The sequence below is a fragment of the Saccopteryx bilineata genome, chromosome 5 (assembly GCF_036850765.1).
Source record: "Saccopteryx bilineata isolate mSacBil1 chromosome 5, mSacBil1_pri_phased_curated, whole genome shotgun sequence".
NCBI lineage: Eukaryota > Metazoa > Chordata > Mammalia > Chiroptera > Emballonuridae > Saccopteryx > Saccopteryx bilineata.
Window position 1 is genome coordinate 236,105,176 of NC_089494.1, and position 15,825 is coordinate 236,121,000.

A 15,825-nucleotide genomic window follows, 5' to 3' on the forward strand; every position below is an offset into this window, starting at 1 on the left:
ACGCGCCTCCCCCTCTGGAATGTGGGTCCATCCTTAGACAATCTGCTGACACCCTGCTCTGGCCTCCGGGCGTGGCAGGTCGCCCTCCTTCCGCAGCAGCCTGCTGGCTTCCCCCCTCGGACAGATGGCACGTGCTCCTGTGGCTCTTAGATCTCCCTCCGGGAATGTGTGTCCCGAATGACTCCTTGTGCGTACTTGTCTGAGTTCTGACACATGTTCATCTCCCTTCTCTCCTCTGTGTGTGAAAACAGTGCTGAGCCAATGCTCAGATTTACTTCTGGGATCACCTTGGGCTGAGGGGGTTCTGGATAGTCACTGTCCTCAGAAAGCCCGTATAAAGCCCTCTCCAGAGCACTTGGCAGAGCCCGGCGTGATCCGGACCTCTGAGGCAGCCGTGTGATGTGCCTTGTGCCACTGCTCGCCCCTGGCTCTGCTGCTGCCTCTCCTTCCCTCTCCCTCAGACCATAGCTGATTCCTCCATTTCTGCATTTAAGAAATTGCCATTTGGTGTCCTGGCTGGTAGCACAGTGGATACAGGGTCATTCTGGAGCACTGGGGTCTCCGGCTCAACCCCGAGGGTGCCAGCTCAACCCCTGTGTCTCCGGTTCAAGCCCTGGTCAGGGGTTGACCCTCGAGTTTGAGCCCCGATCAGGGAACATAGGAGAAGCAATCAATGAAACAACTAAGTGGGAACAAGTTGAAGCTTTTCTCTCTTTTACTTTTTTTCTCTTAAGACTATACTTTCAAGGATCATTTCTATAGTTTGTTACTTTTTCTCTCTTGAAAGAGAGAGAAAGAAAGAGAGAGAGGGAGGGAGGGAGGAAGAGAGAGAGAGATAAAGAAAGAAAGAGAAAGAAAGAAAGGAAGAAAGAAAGAAAGAAAGAAGGAAGAAAGAAGTAAATTGCTATTTGAAAAGATTAAACAGCCTGACCGGTGACGGTACAGCGGACAGAACATTGGCCTGGGATGCTGAGATTTCAGGTTTGAAACCCCTAGGTTGCTGGTTTGAGTGCAGGCTCATCAGACTTGAGCTTAGGATCATGTCAGTGGTTTGAAGCCCAAGGTCTCTGGCTTGAGCCCAAGGTTGCTTGCTTGGTGGTCACTGGCTCAGCTTGAGCCTTCTGGTCAAGGAATGTATGAGAAGCAATCAATGAACAACTCAAGTGATGCAACTACAAGGTGATGCTTCTAAACTCTCTCCCTTCCTGTCTGTCTGTCTCTCTTTCTCTCTCTCAAAAAAAAAAAAAAAAAAAGGAAAAAGAAAAGTTAAAACAGTAACAGGCATGTGTGATTATTTCTTTCGGACTTTCCACCGTGACTTCCCCACTCTCACTGGTGAAAGACATTGGTTTTCTTTGTGGTTCTACTTCATGCCACATGTTGTGTCCTGATTATACTACAAGTTTCTCATTCCAAACTGGGTAAACTTTGAAAGGCTCATTTTATTATATCCATTTCACAGATATGAAAGTGAGGCTTAAAACAATAAAGTAACTTGTTGGAGCAGAGTTAGTGTAAGTCGAGGTTTATCTGCTCCCGTGTCTGTGTTCTTTTTCCCCACTGGGCTTTCTACTGACCTGTTGAGCACCGAGCTGAGCACTTACTTAGGTGATGTCTACTTGCCTGTTCTCATTGCCACAGCTTCTGGTAATACGGGTCTTAAAGGCCTGAAAGATTCAGCACCAAGGGATGCTGACACCTGTACCTCTTTTATCCATTATTGAAACCTAAAATATGAAGGTCCCGGAATAGCACTTTGTATAGAAATAATAATAATAATAATAAATACAGAAATAGTAACATCATTCAAGTAATACATGTTTAATATAAAAACGTTTTTAAAAATTACAATAAAAAGTTCTCATGGCTCTGGCCAGTTGGTTCAGCAGTAGAGCGTGGGCCCAGCGTGTGGAAGTCCTGGGTTTGATTCCTGGTCAGGGCACACAGCAGAGGCGCCCATCTGCTTCTCTCCCCTTCCTCCTCTCCTTCCTCTCTCTCTTCCCCTCCTGTAGCCAAGGCTCCATTGGAGCAAAGTTGGCCTGGTCACTGAGGACGGCTCCATGGTCTCCACCTTAGGTGCTAGAATGGCTCCGGCCACAATAGAGTGATGCCCCAGATGGGCAGAGCATTGCCCCCTAGTGGGCACGCCGGGTGGATCCCAGTCGGGCACATGCGGGAATCTGTCTGACTGCCTCCCCACTTCTAATTTTGGAAAAATACAAACAAAAAAAAAGTTCTCACAACCTTACACACCAAGAGATAACTGCTTTTAACATTTTCTGGAATACTCTCTCAATATAATTACTTCTTGTGTTTACTTACAGACATGGGACATTGTTATCCATTGTGTTTACTCAACGAAATGTCTTAAATGCCTGTTTAGACCAGTACATTTGCTCTCATAGCCACAGACTGTGGTAGAATTACTATTTATTGGATTTTCCAGAGAAAGGCAGAGAAGCCAGGGGAATGCAGGAAGGCCGATTCGCCTTGGTATGAGGAGGAACTTTTATTGTGGTTAAAAAATGCTGGTTAGGACCCATTAAATGGATTTCCACCATCCGATAATAGGTCTCAACTCTCCGTTTGCAGAGCAGTGGCTGGAGTCCATGCAGTACTGGAGGGCGTGCTGGGGCAGCATCGCGTTTGCAGATGTGTGCCGAGAGTTCTGAACTCAGCCAGGGTTTGAGGAAACATTTGGAATTTCAGTTAAGACCAGGAGCCTGTGAATGGTGCTCAAGATTGTTAACAGCCAGTGGGTCTCACTGCCCAGAACAGCCCGGATATGAACTGCTATCCCAAGAGAGGAGCTTTCTGCTCTGGGTTTAATTGGTTTTCCTGTGTGGGAGGAAGTCCTGTAGGATTGTCCAGACGTGGGTGATCACAGCAGAAGCCCTGGGAAGTCTCCCAGTTCCAGTAATAAATTTCCATGAATGAAGATTGGATGTAGGAAGTGGGAAAGGTTCAAGGCAACAGCTCTTTAAAATAACACTGATTATATTTTTATTCTATCCAAGGGGAAAAGATTCACTTATTTTAAAAAAAATGCATTAATATGAAAAGCACTAGGGGAAAAATGGTCCGTAACGTTCTGCATGTGTCTTTATGATCTGTGTGTGTGCATTTCTGTACCTTTATATTAAGCATTATTGAGATCATACCTTACATCTTATTTTATAACCTGCTTCTTGTGGCTTAATTCATCATGGGAATTTCTGATATTATTAAATATTCTTGTAGTATGTGATTTAAGAATTTTTTTTCCATTGCTTTGAGGGAAAGAAGGAGAGGAAGGAGATGAGAGAAAGAATGGGGGGAGGGGGAGAGAAAGAGAGAAGAGCTTCAACTCGCCATTGCACTTAGTTGTTTGATTTAGTTGTGCACTCATTGATTGATTCTCCTATGTGTCCTGACCAGGGGTCAAATCTGTGACCTCTGGCATACTGGGTCAGTGTTTTATCCACTGAGCTAGGGACCTAGTATGTAATTTTTAATGATCTTATACTTTACTGTATTACATGAATATATTATAATTAACAATCACCCATTGTTGAACATTTAGGTTATTTCTAGTCTTTCGCTGGCCTTCTAGGTTAATCATCGCTCGTAACTTTTTCTCTCCTTCAGAAATGTCTAAAAGTGAAATAGCTATTTTAAAGACATTGCTACACACATCCTGACTGCCCTGGGGAGAAGTTTTATCTGTTTTCATGCTATCATCCTGTCTGAGGTCTGTCTGTTTCCTCTTACTCTGGCCCAGGGATTTATTTCTCCTGACTTTGACTTTTTCTTTGTTCTTGAAGGGTTGTTAGTTATATCATATTCAGTTTTTCGATGTATTTGAAACAGACAAGAGTCCTTTGTTGTTGTCTTGGCTCACCATATTGACTAGAAATTTTATTACCACCAGATGATTATAGGATTTTTAAGACCTTTGAATCAGCAGATTATACTCCCTGAGTTCTACAGAACTTTAAAAATAGGTAAGTGTTAGATAAAGGTTCAATAGGTGGATGGGTATTCTGTAAATTCTTCTAATGATACGCCTTGTACCCGAGTAACCAGTTTTGTGGTGTGGCGAATACAGTCGTATAGAACTCCACTTGCTGTGCGTGTCTCAGAGCAGCGAGTTCTAGATTTTTATGTGGTGTGTGAACCCAAGCCGTGAGATTGACTGTTTGTGGCCTGTCTCGTGCCAGTATTTTTTACATACTCATGAATATAAAACTTGTTTTCATGTCTACTAAATAAAGTTATGTCTTGTTATTAACAGAACTAAAGAAAGTTATTTTTCTATCTGAAGAGAGAAATTAAAGTTCCACAGCCTGTTAAAAATCCCTCTTGTGTACATTTTTGCTTAAAAAACCCTCTGTCATCTGCTTTTCTTGAGGTTGAGATTTGAAATTTTATATTGTTGTGATGAAAAATGCTCTTCTGCACATGGACACTCCAGATCTAGCACATCCCCAGCGGTAGTGAACAAGAGAGCACAGAACGGGAAGCCCCATGTTGTCTTCAGTAGGTAGGAATCAACCCCTGGAAGAAGCCCGCTTGGTATCTGCTTTTGTTGTGGAATAAGAAGAGGAATGTGGCAGAACAGTTCTTGAAAGGAACTAAGTGACTTCCTTTTTCTCTCTCCATGGACTAGTTTTCTTTTTTTTTTCTTCTATTTTTTATTTATTTATTTTTTTACAGAGACAGAGAGAGGGATAGATAGGGACAGACAGACAGGAAGGGAGAGAGATGAGAAGCATCAATCATTAGTTTTTTGTTGCGACACCTTAGTTGATCATTGATTGCTTTCTCATATGTGCCTTGACTGTGGGGCTACAGCAGACCGAGTAACCCCTTGCTTGAGCCAGCGACCTTGGGTCCAAGCTGGTGAGCTTTGCTCAAACCAGATGAGCCCATGCTCAAGCTGGCGACCTTGGGGTCTCGAACCTGGGTCCTCTGCATTCCAGTCCTATGCTCTATCCACTGCGCCACCACCTGGTCAGGCCATGGACTAGTTTTCTTGTTGCAAGGAGACCTTTTTGTAGTGTGTTGAGTACATGTGGCCCTTGTGCCCAGCATTTGTGGGATAACAGTTGAGCCAACTCCCCCCCCATATTTCACATTAAAAGGATTTGAAATGGTTTCTTCCGTATATGTGAACAAGCTTTCACTCAGAGAGAGGTGAGGAGAATGTGTTGTCCTGAGGCAGCTCCTGCTAAAAAGAGCAGTTGGGAGGAAATACCCTATCCAAACTTTGGGAGCTTAAGACCTATCTTCTGGGTTCTCCCAGAATGGGAACGAGAGAAATCTGCAACGTTATGGGGCAATTTTGAAACCAAAGCAAATGGGAGGTATTTTTCCTGATTTCTTGGACACTTTGTTCACTTAGACAAACCTGAAATTGCTCTCTGGGGAAGTGACCGCTGATGACCTGAATGAAGGCCACAAAAATCCTTGCAAAATGAAACCCGTAAAAGTCTAAAAGGAATGACTTGGCATATTTCAGAGTCATGAGAGAGGTCAGGTTATTGTTAGACTCTGAACTTTCCAGACCTTTCTTTTATGAGTGTGTGTTTGTGTGTATCTGTGTGTATTTATATGTATGTGTTTTGTTAGGTCAGTATGTAGACCGACACAGACACACACACATACACATATATAAGCATGCACTATTGAATATTCTATAGAATATTAAAGGTATATTAAAGGCTTTATTAAGGTATTTTAGTCATTCTTTCTCTTCCAGTTCTATGGGAAAACCCATGGGATTACATTTGTCTTCTCCTTTGAATTCTGTCTTAGAGGTGTACGACTATGGGAAACATTGATCCCCATCTCCTGGGCTACAGGAAATTCCCCAAAGAGCTTAAATTACCTATTACTTATTTGGAACTTCATACCAATAAATCCAACATGACTTGGCTAAACCATGCATACCTGCTGCCGTCCCATCCTGTGACTGAGGCTTGGCTGAGGGTAAAGAGAATTCCCTGTTGTTTTGAACATCAGGAGATAGAAATTTTTTTGTTTTTGAAATCACCATTCTTCACACAGAAGGGCCAAGTTTAAGGAAAACTTAAAAGAGCTTCCCCTTTTTCCAGTTGAGGGCCAGGGTGGAGTTAAGACTGGAGGGGTGATCAGAGCCAATCAGGAGATCAATTGAACCTGATCTCCTCTACTCACAATGCTCTGCTGGCTTCTCTGGAGCACTGAAAAGAGTTACATGTCCTCAAAAGAGTTACTATGTTTTCAGGGTAACAAGCATCATTTAGAATCCAGCTTTGTAGTACTGTAGAGGAGAGGGAGGCCAGTAAAGACACCTGTAATGAATGAAGTTCAAGGGCGAAACAACAAATTTCTAGAGCATTTTCCTCCAGTAGGACACACAGATCTGGGACTAGGTGTGATTCAGATCACGTAGTTGGAGAATCAGCTCTGGAGCTGTGGGTGCCATTAGAAGGGCACAAGAAATGGGATGTGGTGGAGGGACCTAATGAAGTGGGGTCACACAGGGACGGTCCAGGGAAGTGCATATCCTAGTGAGAACAAACTCCAAGTTCATAATGGGCTATGTATCAATATATTATTACTGATGACTAACACATGGCCAGGCCCTGTTCTAATCACTTTATGTGTATTCTTCTAATCCTTCCAACAGTGCTCTGTGATACAGGAGCTGCTATTATCACTCAGTTACAGGTGAGGATGCTTAATTACAGATGGGGATACAGTGTTGCCACACCCAGGGGTTAGTGATACAGAGGGGAGTTAGAGGTCAACAGCATCATGTAACTAACAGTCTAGAGGCCCAACTGTGTGCTGGGCACTGGGATTAGAGCAGTGAGTAAGGTAAGGAAGGTCTCTACTCCTGTGGAACTTCTACATATTCTGGTAGTGCAGACAGACAATAGGAAAGCCACTCAACAGGGAAGATAGTTCTGGATTGTACTACGTGTTGTGGGAGAACCAGGAGCATGATGGGGACTTACTGGTCAAGGCCCACACGACATCGGGTGACATAGGGAAGAGGTCCCTGAAGAAGGGACGTTTGATGTGTGGTCTGAAGCTTAGGAAGAGCACGTGAACTGAGGAAAGCCCATTCCTGGCCACAGGAATAGGGGACAGTTCAGGGAATGGAAGGGAGGGAGGTCAGGGTGGGCCTGGAGCTTGGGGGGGGGGGGGGAAACGAGATTGAATAAGGAGGTTGGGCTAAGTCAGACTGAGGGCCTTGCTAAGGAGTGGTGATTGTTTCCTAAGAGCAGCCATAAACGTTAAGTAGGTAGCTGGCAGGATCCTGTGGGACATCCAGGGGCTAAGTAGGGCTAGGCAGGGGCCAGGAGGTGGGTAAAAGCAGAGGGAAAACAGGCTGGGGAAGGACGTTCAGGACGCTTGTCCCCCATTTCACACCTTAGAAGTTTGCTTTGCAGCCACCAGGCCTCTCTGCCTGAGGAAGGATGAGCCTCACCTCAGGCAGAGCTTTGAGCGTTTAGGTTGTGATCAGAGCTCACAGCAGCAAGACTTCACACTCACCTTTTAGCCACGTGACTGCCAATGTATACCTGTTTGTTTATACGGGGTGGGGCAGAAGGAGGTTTACAGTTGTTCGTATGAAAAATAATACAGTAGTTAATAAATAATAATACAAGAATGAACTCTGGCCTGCCCTGTGGTGGCGCAGTGGATAGAACATTGACCTGGAACACTGAGGTCGCTGGTTCAAAACCCTGGGCTTGACCAGTCAAGGCAGATATGATAAGCCATCACTGAACAACTAAAGTAAAGCAAATATGAGTTGATGCTTCTCATCACTCTGTCCCTTCTCTCTCTCTTCTCTCTGTAAAAATCAATAAATAAAATCTTTTTTAAAAAAAAGAACTCTGTGTTTCATGTCCTCACAACGGTAAACCTGCTCTCCCATCCTGTATACATACATGCATATATATAATATACCTATTATATATATATAACCAGAGCACATGACCCTAAAGATTAAATAACTTTTTTTGTTTGTTTTTATAGGGATTGGATTTTTAAAAATGTTACTTTATATATAATAGATTCTTTTTTTTTTTTCCCCTGAAGCTGGAAACAGGGAGAGACAGTCAGACAGACTCCCGCATGCGCCTGACCGGGATCCACCCGGCACGCCCACCATGGGGCGACGCTCTGCCCACCAGGGGGCGATGCTCTGCCCATCCTGGGCATCGCCATGTTGTGACCAGAGCCACTCTAGCGCCTGGGGCAGAGGCCACAGAGCCATCCCCAGCGCCCGGGCCATCTTTGCTCCAATGGAACCTTGGCTGCGGAAGGGGAAGAGAGAGACAGAGAGGAAGGTGCGGCGGAGGGGTGGAGAAGCAAATGGGCGCTTCTCCTATGTGCCCTGGCCGGGAATTGAACCCGGGTCCTCCGCACGCTAGGCCGTCGCTCTACCGCTGAGCCAACCGGCCAGGGCCTATATAATAGATTCTTTTGATGTAGGGGTCAAAGAACACTCTGGAAATACTGTAATTATCTTCTCTATTTATTGGATGACTTTCTTATTCCCAAGGGGGAGACCCAAAATGGAGGTGCAATGGGTTGCCCACTCAGTACCCATATCCTGCTCCCTTGTTGCTAAGAGCCTTGGACTTAATTCAAGGTGGCATGGCAATCTGCCTCAGAGACTAGATTGTGGTGGCGTAAGCCCACATACCAGTCCTGACCCCTGACTTCCCAGCATTCCATTAGCTAGTGGGGCCATGTGACCTAGTTCTGGCTGGTGAGACCTAAGGGTGAGTCCACTGGGACAGGGATAGTGTTTCTGGGAAAGCATTTATTGTCCCTGTAAAACCTGACAGATGAGCCTGTCACTACCCTTCCTTGCTTTCCCCGGCCTTCTGCCTTGAATGCTGCTGATAAGATGTCAGAGTGCACAGCAGCCCTCTTGTCACCACGAGGTGACAAGCATGAGGGAAAAGCCAAGAGCATCATGGAGATACTTGCCCTGACGTTGGGTCACCAGCACCCCAGGCCTTCCTATTTGTTGAATCCACTGGTAGGTTTCTGATACTTAACACTGAGTACGGTGCTAACTGAAGCAGGTAGGACCACGCAGATGCAGCGAGCTTTTCCCTGTGTTCTGTGAGGGCCTCATCAATCTCCCTTGATGTTCAGTGTGACCATTAGCCTGTGTGGAAACAGCCTCTGAAAAGGGGAGTTCTTACTTGTATTAAGAGTTGTTCCCAGTTGACAGTGATGAGTTGTGGACTTAGAAATGCAATTTTCAAAGTAAATGAGCTTGTCTGCGTGAAGCTGCTGTAGCGGCTGCCACAGAGCCACACTCCGTGGCCAGTGTCTTCCTTATAGCCTTTTTTATGATAGTCGTAGTGAGTACTCTGGTGAGCTACATTGTGTGTATTTATGACCGGAGAGGAAACTATAGCAATTGTAGGGATGATAGCGTAAATAGTCTGATTTCGTAAAACTGTGAAGCTCCAACAGGCTTTATTGGACTTCAGGATAACGGTATTATTAAATTTTCTGCTGCTTTTCAAACCTTTTATGGCCAAGATCCACCCTGGTGATTTCAAGAGATTTTGGGGGCTTGTTCTCTACTTTTCGGAAAAATTACTTATCCTGGAATTCTTGATTGCCGAAAAGAGGGGTAGGGGGAATTAATTTGTGTTTTCTCTCTCACTGCCTTGGACTTGATGCGATCGCTTAGTGCACTGTTTTCCGCACGAGGGAGAAATGGCTCTGGAGCCCGCGTCACGGAGGTAATATAAAGTCCAAACGAAAATTGTCTTCTAAGCTGTGAGGAGTATAGGGACTGTAAGTCATAGGACCAACAAATTGTAAAGAGAAGGGCATTTTAGACCTCACCTAATAAAATTGCACTTTTTTCATAATTCAGAACTTGAGACCTAAAATAATTTCAGGCATTCATTTGAAAAATATAATACAGGGTTACCCTATGCACCTTCTTCTTCTTTTTTTTTTTTTTTTTTTTTTTTTTGTATTTTTCTGAAGCTGGAAACGGGGAGAGACAGTCAGACAGACTCCCGCATGCGCCCGACCGGGATCCACCCGGCACGCCCACCAGGGGCGACGCTCTGCCCCTCCGGGGCATCACTCTGCCACAACCAGAGCCACTCTAGCACCTGAGGCAGAGGCCAAGGAGCCATCCCCAGTGCCCGGGCCATCTTTGCTCCAATGGAGCCTTGGCTGCAGGAGGGGAAGACAGAGACAGAGAGGAAGAGGGGGGGGGGTGGAGAAGCAAATGGGCACTTCTCCTGTGTGCCCTGGCCGGGAATCAAACCCGGGTCCCCCGCACGCCAGGCCAACGCTCTACCACTGAGCTAACCGGCCAGGGCCCACCTTCTTCTTCTTTAGTGAAAGATTGTTCCACAGGAATGAGGAAACATTGTGTCACTCTAAGGACAATATACGCCATCTGTTTTGATGCCTCATTTTTGTTGGAATACATGGGAGTCCGAAAGACCAGAGTAAGAGGCTTTATTGAAAGGAAGAAAGGAACCCTGCTGGGCACTTCTCCTGGAGGAGAAGAGCGCAGGTTACAGACTAGGGGTGAGTTATATAGTGTTTGGGAGAGCCTGAGGGGATACTAAGGCAAAAGTCCTGGTCTGTCCGGAATGCTCCTCCTTGGGGGCTTGGAGCATGTCGGTGTTGAATCAAAAGTCCTGGTGTGTCCGAGCCCCTCCTTGGGGTGGCTTCTCAGCTTTTTGGAATTCCTTTGTCTCAGGGGGATAGTCCAGTAAGGGTGAGGTCTGACAGATAAGTGGAACATCAAGAGGGTAGTTCGGAATTTACATATCTATCAATTTTACTGATAAGAAACTGAGGTCCAGAGAGGAGAAAGGTCATTTCGTGAGGTGGACCTGAGAGTCCTGCTTGGCTGTTGGACAGGACCAGGAAACCTGCTAGATGTGTTTATATCTTTGGTGCTGTCGGCTGGAATCCTTGCTGGCCGTGCCTTAGATAGGATCCGCGTTTTTGTCTCAGAGCTGCTGAGGGTTTGACAGGCACTGCTAGGAGGCGGGGCTTCCCAGGCAGAGTGGGCAGCAGAAGCTCTTAAAATGATGATGGCGGCCGAGGCAGCCTGCACTTGCATAGCACCGACTGTGTGCCACCACCACTCTGTGTTGCATGTGCCCTCCATGCCCCCCTGTTTAGTGCCCACAGCCTTTGATGTAGGGACTCTGTTTCCGTTTTACAGTTGAGGAAACTGAGACACGAATAGGCAGTGAAGGAGACAGTTCAAGCCCAGGTGGTCTGGCCCTAGAGTCCCATTTTTAATGGCCTGCAGTGTGGGTAGGGTGGTGATAAAGGTGGCGGATTCTCTTAGGAAGATGAGCCTGGGGTGTGTGCGGGACAGGGGGTGCAGGACGGGGGTGCAGGATGGGGTGGGGGGCCGTCGGGAGGTGCTTGGCAGACCTCCAGGAGGATAATAAAAGCTTGGCCTAAGTGATGACCATGGAAATGAAGGTGGGAGAATACAGATGCCAGAAGGCTCTGAGCACGAATGAGAGGAGCCAGGTCCCCAGCCGGGTGTGGGGGCGGGGCCAATGGCTGGGACATCACTTGGCTGTCTGCCTAACCGGGGTTAGGGAACTGGAGGAGATTTGTTGGGGTGGTGATGGTTTATTTTTACGGAGCTCTCTTTCCTAAATATAGTCAACTGGTACAGTGGTTCTTTTTATTTGTTTGTTTTGTTTTTATTTTTACTTACTGATTTTAGAGAGGAAGGCAGAGACAGACAGAGCGAGACAGGAACACATATGTGCCCTGATCAGAGATCTAATTGGCAACCTCTGCACTTTGGGACAAGGCTCTAACCAACCGAGCTATCTGGCCAGGGGCAGTACAGTGGTCTTAACCTGGAAAAACCACCTAGAGAAAAGATCCGTGGAAGTGTGTCCTGACAAACTTCTGAGTTTATGGATCCTCCCACACTCATCCATCCGAGTGCCGCTGAGTCCACAGGAGAGCTGAACAGGTTTTTTTTTTTTTTTTAGCTAATATGTGACCTTCAAGGCGCTTGTCCTCTTGCCATTTGAAGAATATTGGGTGTGAGAACGGGCGAGGCTCTGGGTGTGGTCCCTCGTTGGGCCCTCCTTTGTCTCAGCCTCCCAGCCAGTGAGTCCTGCCTTCCGCTTTCCTGCCTGCCCGCCAGTTCCAAGGAAAGCTGATCCTGGCCAGAGAAAGAGGCCGCTGGTCTTCTGTGTGAATGGGCATCCTGTGTGGAGGGGAACACCCTGTTCCTGGTGGCGGCCTCAGCCTGCGGGTCCGGGCTGGGTGCACTTCCCTCCCCTCCTGCTGCCTTTCTGAGAAGCGTGGTCCTGGTGGGCGCTGCCTTCTCTGCACCTGTTCGCAGTCCCCAGCGGACGGCCCAGGACCAGCCTGCAGGTTTGTCAAGATCCATAGCTTTTCTTAATTGTGGGGGAAAAAAAGTCTTCAATGGATGAGAGAACATTGAGTTTACAGTGTGTGTGTGTGTGTGTGTGTGTGTGTGTGTGTACCATTTCTGCAGTCTTTTTCTCTCTCCTTTTTTTTTTCTCTTCTCTCTCCTTCTCTCCTTCCCTCCTTCCTTCCTTCCATCATCCCTACCTTTCCCCCTTTTTAATCGGAGGAGTTGCTGATTGCACCGGATCAGGAGGTGTGACCGCACCTATTCTTGTCTAGTGTGGCTTTTCATCCCGCTTTCTCAGGGACAGGTAAGCTGGCAAGTCCCGGAAACGCTGGCTGCTTGTGCACCACCCTGGGCGTGGTTGTATGGGAAAGATGAGGGGAACTAGAAGGCGTGGCTCTCCTGTCCTTAAGCTCCTTAATAAACATTGGGAAGCCCTCAACAGTTTTTAGTTACTTAATGTTACCCAGAACTTAGTAATATGCCCTGGGCTTGGTTAGAAATTGAGGCTCAGTGGGCAAGCCATACATGGTGACATTTTAGAATAATGCTCTTTCTGGATGAGTCTCAGCCAAGACCATAAAAGACCCCACACTTGGCCTTGGCTGATTGGCTCAGCAGTAGAGGGTTGGCCTTGTTTGGGGAAGTCCCAAGTTCAATTCCCAGTCAGGGCAAACAGGAGAAGCAACCATCTGCTTCTCCACCCCTCTCCCCTCTCTCTTTCTTTTCCTTCTGCAGCCATAGCTTAAAGGGTTTGAGCAAGTTGGCCCTGGCTGCTGAGGATGGCTCCATGGCCTCACCTCAGGTGATAAAAATGGCCCAGTTGCCAAGCAATGGAGCAGCGGCTCCAGATGGGCAAAGCATTGACTTATAGGGGGCTTGCCGGGTGGATCCCAGTCAGGGTGCATGCAAGAGTTTGTCTCTGCTTCCTTGCCTCTCACTTAATTAAAAGAGAGAGAGAGAGAGAGAGAGAGAGAGAGAGAGAGAGAAAAGACCTCAGGCTCCTATCACTGTTTCGGTCAAGAATCTGACCCAGAAGCTTGAGTTGCTTTGAGGTACACTTTTATTTGCCTCTCCTTTCTCTCCAAAAATTGTTGGAGAGCTCAATTGTTGGAGAACAGAAATGGATATATAGTTTTTTCTTCTATTGGGTTCAAAACATCTGAACCCTCATTTCTGTTCCTGATGTTTAATTCTTAATATTGCGCAGTGGGACTTTTATATCTAGCAATGAAACAAACTTTTGTTATAAACTAACAGTATTGCACTTACAGTCTTTGTTATGCACAGATTTTTCTCATCATCTCTTTTGTTCTAGCTACCAGGATAGGACAGAGGAATGAAATGGGCTTCTCTCAGAAAAATTAACATGACAGAAAGGAAGTAGGTTCCTCAGAAGCACAACCAAGAAACCGAGTCCCAGGTGTCCTGACTCCCATTCCATGCTCTTTCCACAGGGCTGCGTACCCCCTCAGCCTGGCCTCTTGCTTCTGTCAGTTAGCCCCACCAGGGAGTTCTGTGTGCTGTCCAGGAGCCAGTCACTCCTCTAACGGGTTTCCTTTGTAATATAGATGTTACCAAATGACCTGTATCAGCCCTGTGGGCGCACTCATCATCTTTTCTTCAAAAACCCAGGCATGGTACTTCAGACGAAATAATTTTCCTTGGCCAATTTAACAAGATCCTTGCTCTGTTTTGTTTCCTTTAATTATCTTGTTAAAAAAAAAAAGAGAGAAAAAAGAGCCGGCAAAGACCATCTGCTTTATGAGGCAGTTCCTCTCTTGTGTTTTCTGTAATAGCTACATGAGGGCCCCGGTACACTGATGAAGGTTTCATCTCGCTCTTGTTTGGGATTGTTCTGTTTGGTGCCTTTTGCGTTACTGCCCTCAGCTTTTCTTGGTCGTGTGTTTGGGTCCTGTGTCTTGGAATGTAGGTTTTCTGGAAAGATGTGATCTTTGTTTTATAAATTGCAGACATTGAGCCGTTTTCCAGACAGTGCCAAACTATCACAACAGGGTTCCTGGCTTTTTTCATCCCTTCCTGTCATCACGAGAAGCCCTATTAACATGTTTTCTGAGCTGCAGAGTAAAATCTATCACATTTAGCATGGAAAGCAGATGGAGGCAGTTGCTATCTTCCTTTTCACCAACTCTAAACCTAGTCTTCTTTAGTAAGACTCAGCCTTGTCATTTCTTACCCCGAGCCTTCATTTATGAATAGGAGACATACCCAGTGAGGGTGTGTGTGTGGGGGGGGGGGGGGGCGTGCGCGTGATTCTTTCTTCCTTTGTTGTTAAAGCTATACGGTGTATACATATATAACTGCATGTACAAACTTTATTTCTGTCAAGTTGAAAGTAACTCTTGCTCTAAATATGAAAATGTCTCATACTCATTATAAAAAATTTACATAAAATCAGGAACATATAATACATTAGAGGCCATTTTTCTAAATCCTGCCACTGAGATTACTGCTGTTAACATTTCGATGAACTCTTCTATTTATCCCTTTATGAACTATTTATTAAACATCTGCCATGTGCTAGGCACTAGGAATATGTTGATAATGAAACAGACATACGTCCTCACCTTCACAGAACTTTTCCAAATGGGGGAGACAGAGGCATTGACTAGATGATATAAACTAATTTAATGCCAATACTCCTGGATTTATGATAGGGTTATGTCCTGATAAACCCATAGTATTTGAAAAGGTAGTAAAGTCAAAAGTGCATTTAGTATACCTAATCTCCCGAACCTCACATCTTAGCTGAGCCTACTTTAAATATGCTCAGAACACTTATTAGCCTGCATTTGGGCAAAATCATCTAGCACAGAGCCTGTTTTATACTAGAGTGTTGAATATCTCATGTAATTTATTATGCATATCACTTTCGCACCATTGTAAAATAAAAAAAGTCGTAAGTTGAATCATCAAGTTGGGACCACCAGTTATATTTTCTAATTCAGATGTATGTTGGTCTTTCGTTGATTATGTAATTTTTAAAATAATCTCTTTTACTTTCTTTTCAAACAGAATAATTTTAACATTTTAAAAACATGTCTTTTTGTCAAGTTTTCAGAGACAGAGAGACAGAGAAAGGGACAGATAGGGACAGACAGACAGGAAGGGAGAGGTGAGAAGCATTAATTCTTTGTTGTGTCTTGTTCATTGATTGCTTTCTCATATGTGCCTTGATGGGGGGGGGGCACAGCAGAATGAGTGACTCCTAGCTCAAGCCAGTGACCTTTGGGCTCAAGCCAGCCACCGTGGGGTTATGTTGATGATCCATCGTTCAAGTTAGATGAGCCTGCGCTCAAGCCAGCGACCTTGGGGTTTTGATCCTGGGTTCTCTGCAACCCAGTTTGATGCCCTATTCACTGCACCACCACCTGGTCAGGCCTTATTCCTTTTTTATTTTTTTA

General features: G+C 45.6%; 1 protein-coding gene and 1 pseudogene across 9 annotated transcripts in view; both read left to right on the forward strand.

Moving 5' to 3' along the window:
* The window catches only part of APBB2 (amyloid beta precursor protein binding family B member 2), a 392,503-nt gene that overhangs the window by 158,967 nt on the left and 217,711 nt on the right, over nucleotides 1-15,825 (forward strand). Inside the window, exon 5 of one of the 9 annotated variants that reach the window (XM_066233440.1) lies at nucleotides 12,009-12,399. The exons of the other annotated variants lie outside the window; for them this stretch is intronic. The gene's annotated coding sequence lies outside the window, so the exon portion shown is untranslated. The remainder of the gene's footprint in view (nucleotides 1-12,008; nucleotides 12,400-15,825) is intronic. 9 annotated transcript variants of the gene reach the window in all.
* LOC136307035 (small nucleolar RNA U3) lies at nucleotides 732-802 on the forward strand (annotated as a pseudogene).